We start from the raw sequence: 16,193 nt of genomic DNA on the forward strand, positions 1-16,193 counted from the left end.
TTGCCTATATATATATCAACTAAAGATTCAAAATTATGATTATGTTTTTAGTCCTATATGAGCAAGGTTAGGAATTAAGAAAAAAAATCTCGCGAGTTATATAAAAACATTTTAAAAGTTTAGATGGAAGGGAAACAAAGCTCATCGTCCATCTACTTGCAAGCCTAGTGTTTTTTTATTCCCTTCTCTCAATACAAAATAATTTAGTTTTTTTCCATGTCTAAATGATTGATTTTGAAGTGCTTTTCTAAGTATAATTCTATCGAAATATTCTGTCCGTTTAAAAGCTCGACTACACGTATATATAAAACTAACTATTTTTGGGAATGTTCCCCTTTATTTCACCCATGCATAAAAAATTAATGCATATTGCTGTGAATACGCTATATAACTTTCTCATGTTGATTTCTCATTTTTCACAGTTCCCTTTTCTTGAAGCATCGGAACGGGGTTGGTTATACTTTAACCTTGGTGAAGGTAATGCCTCTATTTCTGTTCATCTTTTGTTGGATTCTGTTGATTGGTATCTCTTATCATTGCACCAATCTAACATGCTATGCCTTGCTATTTCCTTTTGTGAGTCAGCACCCATTGCCTCTGTAGCTGCTGACATTGTTTACCGCCATATTCCATTAGCAACATGTGTGACGTACTCATCACATCTAATGACTCAAGCGATCATCAGAAGTCCTTGGCCTAATCAATCGGATAAATGTTACATGTAGTCATAAGGCATTCGGAAGATAGCTCACATGGTAAAAAAAATTGAATTTAAATCATGTGGTAAAGTTTTGTTAGGATTTATACCCAAAATTAAAACTTCCCGTATTCCTCTGTTAAAGCTTGTACATGAGCCTCACATATGAGGCTAAAATGATCATTTCATTCATTCCATTCATCTTTCATAACCAAAACTCTCATTCACAGTCGCTCCCCCTTCTGAAGCAATGAAACCGCGAATTGAACTTGAATCCAAATGCACGAACTGAATTCTTCGGTTGAAATTTGAGAGTTGGAACGATGTGAAAAGTATGGAATTTGTTTTGCTTTTTGATTGATGCTGCTCCGTCCAATATATATATATACCTGTTTCCGAATCATGTAACATTTGGTCATATTCCATTTGTTATTAAGCAAGCCACAAGAGAACAAACAGTCAATGACAAATCAAGGGGCAGCTATGAGCCTGTGACTGTCAAGGACGACTCCTCTCTTTTTTTTCTTATAACTTTTGTATTTCTTGATTACAAAATATGCAATCTTTGCGTGTGTTTTTTTTTTTTTTTTTTTTTTCCTTCTCTTGTTCTCTGCATCAGCGATAAACATGAGGGAAGGCAGCGCTGCTTTTAGCAATTTTCATTACAAATTTCCAGAGTGTACATGAGATACAAGCATTGATGGAATTTAAGAATTGAACAGATGTCAGATTTAATGAATAACGAAGGAGTGCTCAATGGAGAAAATAGCTCAAATTAGTTCGCGCACTCAGGTTTGATTTTAATTTGCAAAATGCAGAGCGAGTGCACGAGAGTTTTGGTTATGAACGATGAATAGGATGAATGAAATGACCATTTTAGTCTCACACGTGAAACTGTTAACCACATAGGTTTAGTGCAAAGACCAGTCCAAAGTCTTTCGTACTCTTGACCGCATAGGTGCGATATGAAAATATTCCATCCTTTTTACGATTTCTTTTTCACTTTTTTATTATTTTTTCTTTTACCTTTCCATCGTTTCTTTTACTTTCACACAAGCATTGCTCAGCTTCCACCTCCGCCCTCTAAGTCAGCAGCCCCCACCCCACCCCACCACTCCCCCCCCTCCCTCCTCCTCCTCCTCCTCCTCCCCCCTCCTCTCTCTAAATTCTGAAAAGCAGGGAGAGAAAGCGGAAAGCGAAGAGGAAAACCGAATTGCTTGCTGCTCAATCTCTGTATGGTTGCGAGCTGCTGGGGTTTGGACTTTGTAGCGGAGATGGGAACCGAACGGAGACAGCTGAAGGTTATGCTATGGAAGAATTGGCTTCTCAAAGTTCGTCACCCTTTCGTCACCTGCGCTGAGGTCTCTCTCTCTCACTCTCTCCTCATTTCCTCTACTTTGTGTTCAAATTTTGACTTTGTTGTAGTTTTGACCTTAATTTTTTTGCTAATGTTTCCAGTCTTGATTTTTCTTCTATTCATTTACGTGATCATCAGAACTTACCCTTTTTTGTCTGTTTTTGTTTGATTTTAGTGCGTAATTCGGTCAGGAATGCGTTATTTATTTATTTTTTTTATTTTTTATAATTGCTCAGTAATTATAGCAGCATTTGTTCAGTAATGAACTGCTTATTTATTGTTTTGGCGACATTTGTTTTCCTATTTTTAGGATTTTTTTTTAAATTAGAGTTGTGCAGAAAATTTCTAAATTGGGTGGACAGATGTTAAAATGTTGATACGGATGTATGGGAAGATGACGACGTGAAAGTCTAGGATTTGAAATGAAATGGGAAGGCTAAATTAGCACATATTCCGATAAAATGATAGATCACTGACTATGCTGGGTTGTTCGTGGAGTGAGTGAATGAGCAGAGAGGCTAGTGCTAGGGGAAAAGGAAAACAAGAAAGAACAAAAATAGGTAAGGTTGGAGGGCTAGGATTCATGTTCTAGTTGACCTCAAATAGTAGGGATCAAGCTATGTTGTAGTAAGTTGTTGTCTTTGTAGTTTTTTGTTTCCCTTGTTCTTCTAAACTAAATGATGAAATTTTATCCTTTTCCTTTTGAATTTTGGTTGCAAAGTGGCAGTTTTTCTTGAGGTGTTGTCATAATCGTTCCAATTAGAATACTTTTCTTTTATATTCTCCTTCATTTTTTGGATAATATTTGTGTATAGATGATGAAATCAATCTGAAAATTCCTAATGATTTTCTGCCAGATATTACTGCCTACAGTGGTAATGATGTTGTTAATAGATGTGAGGATGCGTGTTCATACACAGATTCATCCAGCACAGCCGTAAGTGTTTGACAAACTCTAGCTAATTCTTGTATTGCGTTTATGTTTGAATGGTGTCTACACTTGCATGTCGTGTGTGTTGCATGCAGGTATGTGCTTGTTACCTGATTTGATACTAGGTATATTTTAAGGGATGTTTTACCTTAAGCAATATTCTCTCAATATTTAATATGTTCAAGGAAAATAAGGGAAAAAAATGAAATGAAAAACCCACATGGATATTTTTTGTAGTCTCTTTTTTTTGTGAGAAGTATTGTTACTAAGTTTTACAAGACTTAACCAGGTATATCCGGAATGGGGTGTTTGTGGAAGTGAGCAAAGGAATATCACCTAATTTTGAAAAAGTATTGGAATTATTGTTGAATCAAGAAGAGTTTCTGGCTTTTGCACCAGATACAGAAGAAACAAGGTCAATGATTAACATAATGTCGGTTAAATTTCCCCTCTTGAAGGTAACAGTTGTTAATATTCCTTTTCATGTTACTTCCATTTGTGTTAATATATGATTGTGTTTCTGTGCTACCGTTTAATTGGATGCATTTTTTTTCTTTAGTACATCTAAGTTTTGACACCTCTTCTCTATTTATTTTCAAAATATTGACATTGAATTCTTTGCCTCATATGAGTTTTATTTTACTTATACCTTGATAGATTGGATAGTATTGGTTTGTTCGTTATTTTACTCCCAGTTAAGTATCAACATGATACTGATTTCAATCGAGCAAAATAATATTGCTAAAGCAAACATCTGTGGAACCCTACCCTCCTGCTCTGGTTTTTAAAATGGTGTTTTCAAGTAGAGGTGCTTCATCTTCAGAGAATAATTTGGGGGCTAATATGACATATGATTCTATGTTTTTTGGATAAAGAACGATTGTATTAAGGTCAAGGGAAATAAACAAAGATCAAGAATACCAAACCGAAACAGAAAACAAAACACTGTTGACATATGGTTCATTCATCAGCAAACTAATGTAGGCAAATTCTTGATTATGCTTTATCTCATTTATAGCATTGTTTTAGAACTTCAGACACAAGCTGGAAACTACTTGGATACGCATGATAATGAAAACTAGGTTTGCTGTCTCAAGTGCAATATACATACATATATATATATATATATTATGAGTAGTTTCTAATGATTGACCCAGTGTTCAATAGTTGCACCTACTGTACATTTAAATGCAAAATTCTGACCCTTTGTTGCCATATAGCTTTCTTAACCGCATTTAAGTGAGACCTTTGCATAGATCTAGTTTTCTTGTATCAAATAGAGAAATGAAATAACAGATTTCACAATGTGCCCTCCTTTAGTTTCCTTGGCAATGGTTTTCATGGCTCAAGCTAAATAAAGCACATTTTATACTTATAGTGTGTTTCTAGAGTTTGCAAAGATGAACAGGAGCTGGAAACCTACATACACTCAGATCTCTATGGTACCGCCAATCAAATCCCATAAGTCAATACTTTTGTATCGCATTACGGATGAACTTTTCTCAAACTGAACTTCTGTTATATTGGGACTGAAGGACTATTAAAGACTAGTGAAGAACTGAAAATTTCCAAAATTATTCGTTTTGCTGACTTTGTAGTGCTTGTCAAATGTTTCCTTCTTAATCTCTTTCATTATTGTGGTCACTTAGACTACATGACTGGAGCTTTTCATGCATGCTTGATTGATGTGAATAAACTTTGATTCTTGTAGATGATGTTACTGACTGGTGCATTATAGTTTTCCTCTTCTAAATTTGCCTTTGGTTTCCTTGATTGATTGCACACATCTTCATGGATTAGATGTGAGGTCTATGATACATGCATGATTTTCGAAATGATTTATATGATGCACAAATTACAATCTGTTGTGCTATTCTTCTTAGCAGTCATCTGATGTATTCTTATAGTTTGAAACGACTTTTCATTGTTGTACTGTTTCTCTTATTTGCTGACCATTATTAGCTGGATGGCTTTTTGTTTAATGGCTTAAGCCTGTTTGATTCTTTAAGACATTTCATTATTGAAATTGGTTGTGTGACTGAGTAAATTCCACTGTTTCTTTAGGAATTGCTCGAATCCAAAAATCAGAGGAGCAGTAGTTTTTCATGATCAAGGTCCTCAATCATTTGATTATAGCATATGATTATAGCATACGTCTTAACCACACATGGGCTTTCTCGGGATTTCCTGATGTCAAATCCATCATGGACGTGAATGGCCCCTACCTCAATGACCTGGAACTCGGCGTAAATGCTGTACCGACCATGCAATACAGCTCTGGTGGATTTGTAACTGTATGTTTGCTTTATTCATTGTTCACTTATTGGTTTTTGTTTCTTAATTTCACTTGTTCCTTTAGTTGTTGAATGGAGCTTCTTCCTAACTGTATGTCAGTAGCCGGTTTTAATGTTTTATAAAACTTTTTGTAAAACAAAATATAGTTATAGACGAAGAAGCTCCGTTTATATGTTTAATGATTATTATTCAATGATAGTGCATCTTCTGAATTTCATCCATATTAAACATGGTTGTTATTTTTCTTTACAAATTATTTTCTGATTCAGCCTTGATGAGTCCCTTTTCTTCATTCTAATTATGGGTGAAACTGCATCAACTATATTTGTGAAAACACATGTCCATTTTTCTAATGCCTTCTTACAACTGCAGCTCCCGCAAGTACTGGATTCGTTTATTATTTTTGCGGCCCAACAATCTGACACCAAAGATATAGAACTTCCTTCATCGGCAACGCTGTCCTCTGGTGAACCTTCCTTTCTCAGCGTTCCATGGATGCTTTACGGTCCATCAAACATTCGAATAGTGCCGTTTCCAAGTCGTGAATACACTGATGATGAGTTCCAGTCCATCATAAAAGCTGTGATGGGTGTATTGTATGTATACCTAGAGTTTTGTATATCTACATTGCTTTTGTAATGTTGTATATCTGTTTTGGGACTTGGGAGTCAATATTGGTTAGTTTAGATGTTCTGACAAGCTCTATTTGGTTGATCTGGAACTTGGATGAGCAGGTATCTTCTGGGATCCCTCTACCCAATTTCTCGGTTGATCAGCTATTTGGTGTTTGAGAAGGTTTGGTAACTGTTATGATAACTCTAATTGGAATACAGTTGATGATTTACCTTGGTCACCATATTGTTTCCGTTTACTTATGTATTCTATCTTTGTTAATGTTTTGGGCCAAAGTGTCATTCTTCATCCTTTATGTTTATTTGTATGTTTTGGATCAAAATCCTTGGACTGCAACCCCTTTTTCTTTGTAATGTTTCAGGAACAGAAGATAAAAGAAGGTTTTTATATGATGCGTCTGTAGGCCTTCATTTCACATGTCCAAACCACCATAACCGATTTTCTCTTATCTTTCCTTCAATTTCAGCTACTCCCACTTTACCTCGGATACCCTCATTCCTAATCTTATCATTTCTTATGTGCCCACACATCCAACGAAGCATTCTCATCTCCGCTACACTCATTTTATGTACGTGTTGATGCTTCACCGCCCAACATTCCGTGCCATAAAGATTGATGCCTATCTTTTTGTAAAATTCTGAAAAAGTTAGGTTTATTTTTGTGATGAAATGTTCAAATTCTAGAAGCAACAGATTTATTTATGTCCATTTGTCCAGTGATACCAGGATTGTTTTCTCCACTTCATTTAGGAATCTCTAGAATCTTATGATAATGCCCTCTCTCATGCATGTTGAAGTGCTGAACATGTGCAAAATGGTATGGAGTGTTCTTGTCACAACTTACATGGAGAATGTTCTTTAGAGTTAGAGTTTATGAATATGAAAAAATGTCCAGAATGGAATCTCCCTAAGAAAGCATTTCTGAATGGTGCCACAAGCCTGGAATATATGAATACGCTTTATAGTGTTTGCAGCTACAATTTCTTTTGCTTATTTATTTTCTCTATTTTGTATTTTATCACTGAAACTTTTTCTGTTAATTCCGCTATGCTCTGTTCTACATAAATTTTACACCATGAGCTGTCTTGAAAGTGTTTGGCTTGCTTGATTGTTTGGGGGCTTACATCAACGATAAATATGGTATACCTAAATTGTATAATTTGGTGTCCATTCATGGTGCAGTTGTGCTTGTAAACCTCCCTGATTCTTTCGATATGGTTCAATTCAATTACAGAGGAGAGACTCTGTGAATTTCCTAGTCACTTGTGTTTAGTTTGCAGGATTTGGATGCATTCTCTGCTGCAGTTATTGTTAGTATTGCGTTTTCATTCATTCCTTCATCATTTGCCGTTCCTATTGTGAAGGTAATGTGACAAACAACCTTCAAGAGTCCACTTCGAATGTGTTTGCTATGATTGAGTGATTTACTGGAGTATTTAACACTAGTCACTAGGACATGGTTAATTGAAGTTACAGCAATAAGTGAAGATGCATTAGTATTTTCTGTACTACATTACTGTTGGCACGCGTCTAATTCTATAATGTAGCAGAAGCGGTAAAAAAATAGTCTAAATTTCTCAAGGAGAAATCCAGGTACGTAGAGTAGGTACTCAAGTGAGGGAAATCAATGAAGATTCTCTTCCTAGACTTATTGAATTGATAAAAACTGAATGCCTTCACCAGGCTACAAAGGGTCTTACTTATAATCCTAATCTACTAGATACATTTATGATTGATTAAGACTGTTCATGCATTTAGGCTAAATACATTGTACCAGAAGATACAATTTACATCATAAAGAAATGACCCTTCATGTGCTACATCATTCTAGTACAAGAACTGCACTTTTTAATGAAGTCAAAGGTCCACTACAATGACCTAAGGGCTATAATACAGAAAAAACCACAACGAACTCCCAGAACAGCACTTGACATACTTGTAGCCATAGAAACAGATCCCCATTTTGTTGACAAAAACCTTGTCAATTAAACTACGTACCTACCTAAGAGTTGTTCAATGTATTTTCGTCTGCTCTGAGTATTTCCTTACCCCAGAATTCTTTTTGGTTGACTGATGCAGGAGCGTGAAGTGAAGGCTAAACACCAACAATTGATTAGTGGGGTATGTTTGTTTGTTAGTTAAATAACCATCCGCTTGTAATTTCGTTACTGATACTCATAAGATTAACCAAATTGTATTATATTCATCTTCAGGTTCCTGTTCTTTCATCCTCAGTTTTCTATTCTTTCATGTTGGGCTTCTACTTTCATATGGGACTTCATCAGCTTCCTTTTCCCTCATCGTTTGCAATAATTCTTTTTTACATCTTTGGTATGTCTTTAAACATGTAGTTCTTCACACTTTTTTCTTGTATGAATTTGAGCTTCCAACTTCAGTTATCACTGATTTTTTTCTTTTTGTAAAGCAATTGGTGGGAATGTCGTCATTTCTTTTGGACAAATGACTCAAATCTGAAAATTAGTAGCATTCAAAATGTTTATGCACGTTTTTTTGTTTGGTTAGTGTCTGCTGAAATAGGAGAATATTTGGATACGGGATATTGTACTATTTATAATATATCAGAAACACATTCTACACGATCAGCAGACACCAACCAAGGGCAATAAGCTCCACGGTTATTCTATTTTTTCTTGAGTTCCATCAAACATTGATTATATCTTCAGGTTTACTTATTTTACAAGAAAACTGTTATGTAGGTCTGGAGCAGTTCATTGGAAGCGGATATTTATTGTCAACAGTTATCATGTTTTTAACGTATGGATTAGCAATTGCATCATCCACATATTGCCTTACAATTTTCTTCTCTGACCACAGTATGGCTCAGGTAGTGTATTTTTCATTTGTCATTCTCTTATTCTCATATTCAAAGCATTAAGCTTGCAACTTTTGGTTATTAATGTTGTACTTATATGCTTATTCATATCCAGAATGTTGTTCTCTTGGTCCACTTCTTTATGGGACTCATTCTTATGGTTATCTCATTCATCATGGGGCTTATAAAGACAACAGCAAGTGCAAATGCTTTTCTTAAGGTTGTATTCCTACACGCGTGTAACTTATTTTTTTTTTGGTATTCTACTTACTACTACTACTACTTCTACTACTTTAATACTTTGGTTTACACCTTACTAATCCGTCTAACTTTTCTTATGAAGTTTTGGTGTTTGTGGAATATATGTATATATGTAGGGCACACTCTGCATTGACTTTGAACTATCCAAACTGTCTTTCTTTTAGGCCTTTCCTCAAAGATCAGCTGTACCCAAAAAAAAAAAAAAAAAAAAATTGAAAATTTTATATTAAAAGGTGGTGTGTTTCTTGGAAGCTCCATTTAAATCTATTTTCTTTGTCACAATTAGATGCCTTAACAGCTCTAAATTTAGCTTAACTCTTGTGAGTATAGTCTATGAATGACGACTCGAAAAATAGAGGTTTTACATTGATAAAATATAACGTGGAGTGGGTCCCACAAGGTGATCGAGGGATCCCTCAATAGAAAGGGACTCTTTATATACATATCTATAGTTTGTATAGTGAAGATTGTATGTTGCAGTGACAACATGAGAGAACTTATCTATTAATAATTTTTTTTTATTGTTTAATAATAAGAATATACTTTAGTTGAGAGGGAGGGGCTGGGGAAATACCACTCTTGGAATTTGTGATTAGTAGCTTGATGTTGACTTATTCTGAAGGAAGTTTAGCTAGTCTTTTTAAAAATAAAAAAAAATAAAAAATTATTTTCAAGATGTTGATTCATTTGGAAAAGTCGGACTAATTGAAATGTTGTACTTGACTTCCTATCGTTTCCACAACTTTCTGTTTTAATTCGTAATTTGGTAGCATTGCATTGGTGTGAACCATCTAATATAATAGGAGCAATGAGTCTAGAATTTTCTATCAACTGATGGAGGGATGTTCTAGAAGTTTGAGATTGCCTCTTACTAAATGTCATGATTCAGTATAGAAAACTGGGTGCTGATGACGTGTTGAGAATAACAATCTTATCTTCCCTAACATTGAGATCTATGCTTCCAGAACTTTTTCAGGTTATCTCCAGGCTTTTGCTTTGCTGATGGACTTGCATCACTGGCTCTTCTACGGCAAGAAATGAAAGATAAATCCAGTGATCAGGCCTTTGATTGGAATGTTACTGGTGGCTCAATTTGTTATCTTGGTATTGAGGTATGCATCTTGGCCTTGTGCAGGAAATCTTCTGCAACTGTCTGCTTAAAAAGTAAAATTTATTTCTTGAGAAGTGGAAGTTCCAATGAATATATAATGGTAACAAGAAATAACCTTTCTTAGAGTTTTGGTTTGCTCAAATGTTCTTTTACATGGTACCATTTCAATATTTACATATCAGCAAGATTCCCAAAGGAACCAAATTCTCTCTGGCACAAGGTGATAAGAAGCAAGTATGGGCTGCAGGATAATGGGTGGAATGCAAATCCTCCAGTGCGGGGTTCAAGTAGAAGCCCCTGGAAAGATATTTCGTGTGGTCTCCAATCTTTTCTACAATGTTGCAAGTTTAAGGTGGGCAATGGGGAGAGGGTGAGGTGCTGGGAGGATGGTTGGCTGGAAGGGGGAACATTGAAAGAACAATTTCCTAGATTATTCTTGCTATCGAGAAGGCACAACCAGAACATCGCAAGTTTTGTGGATCTTTCTATCAATTCTTTGAGTTGGAATTTTGATTTCAGGAGAAATTTGAACGAGGTGGAGATAGAAGAGGCGGCTAGATTATTACAGAAAGTGGAAAATGTTCGCTTGTCTCAATCAAGAGCGGATGATAGAAGGTGGAAACTGGATTTATCAGGATTGTTCACCTGCAAATCCTATCGCTCTTTCTTGAGCAACAATGGGATTGTGCAACATTTTCCACCCTCTTCTCAGATTTGGAAATCAAAAGTTCCTCCGAAGGTCAAAGTTCTTGTGTGGCTAGTGGCTATTGGGAGGCTCAACACTTGTGATCAAATTCAAAGGAGAAGTCCTTTTATTTGCATCTCTCCCCATTGGTGCAGTTTGTGTAAAGCAAAGGAGGAAAGTGTTAACCACATTTTTCTTCATTGTTCTTACACGATTCAACTGTGGTGGAAATTGTTTCAGGAGGTTAGAGTAAGTTGGGTCATCCCAAAGGGTTGTTTCGAGCTTCTAAGCACTAATTTTGAGGCTCTAGGAATTGGGAGGAAAGCTAAAGCTTTGTGGGGTTGTCTGGTGTCGGCAGTTTTTTGGAACATTTGGTTGGAGCGTAACAAAAGAATTTTTGACGATTATACTGGTGTGGGGGTAGCAGATCTGTGGGGAAGAGTAAGATATTGGGCAGCTCTCTGGGCTTCAGTTTCAAATGAATTTAAGAATTACTCTCTTTCTCACATACTGTGGGATATGTTAGCAGTCGTAAAATGATTTTGGTTGAGGTTGTCCTACTTGTAATCTGATCCTCTGGAAAGATTTTCTTGTTCTGTTCTTGGTGGATTTCTTATCCACTTCTGTGTATTACACTTTTCTTTTTTAATAAACTGTTATAGTTTCTTCTCAAAAAAAAAAACTCTACAAAGTCACTTGTTCTTTCATTCTGTCAAAATGGTAGCTAGAAATTGGAGCAACAAGTGTTGTTTACGTATAAGATTATGTTACTCACATCCTAACAGCTTGAGCTATTGGGATGTGATGGTAATCTAACCTAGAATCAGACATCTGGGTTCTAGACATCCTGGATCTGGAACCTCCCACTTCAAACTATATGAAAGTAGATATTGGGTATAAATTCTTGTGGTTGCAGCCTTCTGTAAAAATTGAACTCTACTTTTTAATTTTTCTAACTTATTCATTTCTTATTACTATTCTTTATTAGAAAGTGGTACAAGGTTGGCAAGTACATTTAGCATGTGCTGAGCGTGCATTGTAACCAATGGAAAATTTAGAGCAAGAAGTGTAACACCTCGTGTCTTGGATTGCTATTGATTACATGTTTAAATATATGATTCAAAGTCTAAATGTAATTCACATGGAAATATGGTTTATTATGATTTGATTCAAAGTTCTCACCTTTGGTAGAGCGTTTGTTAATTCCTTTTTGACACTTGGGCTTGAACTCTTACTTTCTAACAAGTGGACACTAGCCACACTGAAGGAATGTTGGAACAGCATTAGAAGTATCGAACATGGCACTCCAAGTTAGAATCCCTTCTGAAGACTTCATCAGATGATGTTACTCTTGACCTTGATGAAGATATAGATGCAAAGATAGAAAGAGCTAGGGTAGTTTCAGGTTCCATTGACAATGCCATAATCTATTTGCGGAATCCATGGAAGGTATTTCTATTATGTTTTAAATGATATTGGTGGTTCTCGTAAGTTAACAGTGTGATGGTTTAAACCTATGATGGTATAATAGCAATATATGTAAACTTTCAGGTGTTTCCAGGAGGAAGGCATCATAGTGCAAAAATTGCTGTACATTCATTGACTTTCTCGGTTCAGGAAGGAGAGTGTTTTGGTTTTTTAGGAACAAATGGAGCTGGAAAGACCACAACTCTGTCAATGCTGACTGGTATGTAACTGTTAGACACCAGAATATCTGATAGTTACTGTTCTGCTGAAACATTTAAAATGCATAATCCGGCCATACTCATATTGTACCTGTCATAATTAGTGTTTAATTTTCAACTAATCTGAGGGAACCACCTCTAGATAAAATGATTTAATTCAAGGGAAATGATTTCTGCACACCCTTTGTTCTTTTTCTACACACCCTTTGTTCTTTTTCTACACACCTGTCTATTTATGTTACTTGATTCTCCTTTACTTTATTCGTTCCAACGACCAAGGATAAACAGGGGTGTGCATGGGGAGAAAAAGGGTGTGCGGAAATCATCTCCCTTTAATATATCATCCTAAATTGAGTTCACTCAGATTAGCCTGTCTTCTAAGACGAATATTATTATTTATATTGTTGCATCAATGCATCCATATATCTCCATGTGAACCTGATAATGTGTGATTTCTGTGAAACACTAGTAAAAAGGTTTCACTTTTGCATTGCTTAGTATTGATTTTCTGGTCTTGTGTGCTTCTGCATTGTTAATCAGCATATTTTCAATATTGAATTGTTATGTCAATTCTTTCGTTTTGATTTAACAATTTCCTTGCAGGAGAGGAATCTCCAACTGATGGGACTGCTTATATATTTGGAAGGGATATATGCTTTAATCCCAAGGCTGCTCGTCGACATGTATGCGATAATTTTTCTTCCTATTTGTGCACAAGTATATGCTGTGTGTGGGTGACTTATGCATCCACAGACACATGCAGTTTTTTTTTTTTTTTTTTTTTTTGTTTCTTTTTCATTTTCTTCATTTGTGGTAAACCCCAGCTAACTTTTCTCATTCAATTTCAGATTGGATTTTACCCACAGTTCAATACTTTGTTGGAATACTGAACTGTTAAAGAACATCTTGAGCTTTATGCTACAATAAAAGGAGTACCAGATCACCGGGTATATGATGTATGTATATGTGTTCAAAGTTCATACTTTTTTGTTTTGGTTACACAGTTCTTAGAACTTTATTTTTTTTAGCACCTATATTTAATGCTGATTTATATTTCCTATTTGCATAGACTTTAATGACTTGGAATTTCCCATCCAAGTTTTATCATGCTAAATTCTAAGTCAATTCCTTTTTCATGTTTAAATACGTGGAATGAATTTGGCATTTAACCTTTAATAGTTTTGAATAATCAATCAAATGGTGGACCCTCAAATCCTGAAACTATTTGGACAGGTTGTAATGGAAAAGTTAATGGAGTTTCACTTGTTAAAGCATGCCCACAAACCATCATTTTCTCTAAGTGGGGGAAACAAACATAAATTATCTGTCACAATTGCGATGATTGGAGATCCTCCTATAGTCATTCTTGATGAGCCATCAACAGGTATACATAATGGATCTTACTCTAAAATCTTGATAGCCTAGTCCTTAAATTTATAGTATAGGATGTTGCAGTCAATATCTTCAAATTTGTTTTGTTCCCTGTTTATATAATGAAACTGCCTTTATTTTATGAAACTGCTGAAGATGACTAGATAGGGGATGAGTGAAATTCTTCGTATGGTTCGTATGTGATCTTACTATAGCTGTCAGTCAAAAGGTAACTGACCAAGAAAACAAATATCTACCTAACCGACCTTGTCGAACACCATAGCATCAGGAAGGAATTAATGGAGCCATATGAGGAGGTGATAGCAGGTGGTTCCAACAACTAGCTTCGGATGTCAAGAGAGAACCAAAACCGTTGTTTCAAGGGAAGTTGATGAAGATTCTCAACTAAAGATGACTAAATAGGGGATGAGTGAAATTCTTTGTGTGGTTCATATGTGATCTTATCTTACTATGGCTGTCAGTCAAAAGGTAACCGACTAAGAAAATAAATCTCTACCTAACCAACCTTATTGAACACCAAAGCATCAGGAAGGAATTAATGGAGCCATATGAGGGGGTGATAGCAGGTGGTTCCAACATCTAGCTTGGGATGTCAAGAGAGAACCAAAACCGTTGCTTTCAAGGGAAGTTGATGAAGATTTTCATTGTGGTTCCATTCGAATTACAGAGGGAACACAAATGAAATATTTCTGCATGAAAGTTAATATAGGTTGTGCCACCCAAGGATTGGAAAATCGAGAATGTCTGTTAACACAACTAATTCATCTTAAACTATTTTGTAGGAAATGTAGAGGATACTCCTACTAGGCATGGATGGTGAAATACACATATACTAGACTACCCCCTACTTGGTTTCTATGGAAAATATTCTGTGCCCCACCACATAAAGGCATATATATTTTGCTTTTTATTTGGGTATAGAGTTAGAATTCTTGCTCACCATTAATTGTACTAGGTATGGATCCAATTGCCAAAAGATTCATGTGGGAAATGATATCTTGTCTATCAACCAGACGAGGAAAGACAGCAGTAATGTTGGGTTTTTTCCAGCCCATGATAAGTTGTCCTACGTATATAAGGAATTATAGTCTTAGAGGATTAAATTGTTTTCGCAATTGGAGTTTTTCTCCCAATTGGAGTTAGTTTCTCAATTGGAGAAGGTTTCATAACTAGATTCCAATTAGGATTAGTAATCCTTATTGAAGAAGACCTTTTATTATGTCTATATAAAGGGGCTATTGTACTAGTTTTGAGGGGGGAGCAAAACAATAAATTGTATACCACTCAAGGGATTAGAGTGAGAGAATATTGTAAAGTGTGTGCGAGAGAAAAGAAAAGAGATAGTGTATTTCTTGTTCTTGTTCTTTCAGTTTTTTCGTCAAGTCCTAGTTCTACAGATTTGGCAAGATTATTGGCTGTACTCATTATTGATATAGTGAAAGTTTGTTGTTGCTGTCCCGTGGACGTAGGCACATATTGCCGAACCACGTAAATTCTTGGTGTTATTTATCTTGGTTATTTGTTTTCGATTTTCGGAGTTTGTTCTATTTTTCCCATTCTTAAACGCGATATTCTCAACAAGTAATACTTACTATGCATGGCATGAATGAAGCTCAAGCACTTTGCACTCGTATGGGGATCATGGTACCTATTTACCTTGCTCACCAGTCTACTTGAAGCACCAATCTATTGTTGAGATCACTGTATCACCACACTGATTTTTCTTTTAAGGTTGGAGGTCGATTAAGATGCATTGGTAGTCCCCAGCATTTGAAAACTCGATTTGGAAATCATCTTGAGCTAGAGGTATTTCTCTCTGCTTTTCCTTATTTCCTTTGGTTGTCGAGTGGGGGGGTTAGAAAGATTTATAATGTGACATGATATATATGGGATATAGAAATATTTTGAACTTTGTTGCCTGGTCTTAGGTTAAACCTTTTGAAGTCAGCTCTGTGGACTTGGAAAATCTTTGCCGAGTTATTCAAGAATGGCTTTCATCCGTTCCGTCACATCCAAGGTGCTTACTTGATGGCCTTGAAGTTTGCATTGGGGCCACCGACTCAACTGTGGCTGAAAAAGCCACAGTGGCAGAGATTAGTTTGTCGTGAGAAATGATAATTATGATTGGACGATGGCTTGGCAATGAAGAAAGAATAAAGACACTAATATCTCCGCTGCCAATTTTTGATGGGGTGATTGGTGAACATTTGATTGAGCAGTTGGTTCGAGACAGTATGAAGGATACATGCACTTATTAATGTGTGTTCATTTAACTTCGAATTTTGTCATGGACTTCTTACTTTGTTGGAAAATT

General features: G+C 35.8%; 1 long non-coding RNA gene across 1 annotated transcript; it reads left to right on the forward strand.

The window, feature by feature from the left end:
- Positions 1-1,847: 1,847 nt before the first annotated feature.
- LOC148691359 (uncharacterized) lies at positions 1,848-4,034 on the forward strand. The gene is made up of 3 exons (XR_015955451.1): positions 1,848-2,058; positions 2,912-2,991; positions 3,275-4,034. It is a non-coding gene; the product is annotated as an uncharacterized LOC148691359 (long non-coding RNA).
- The last annotated feature ends 12,159 nt before the right edge of the window (positions 4,035-16,193 follow it).

The sequence above is a fragment of the Pyrus communis genome, chromosome 14 (genome assembly GCF_041283825.1).
Source record: "Pyrus communis isolate YQ-2024b chromosome 14, ASM4128382v1, whole genome shotgun sequence".
NCBI lineage: Eukaryota > Viridiplantae > Streptophyta > Magnoliopsida > Rosales > Rosaceae > Pyrus > Pyrus communis.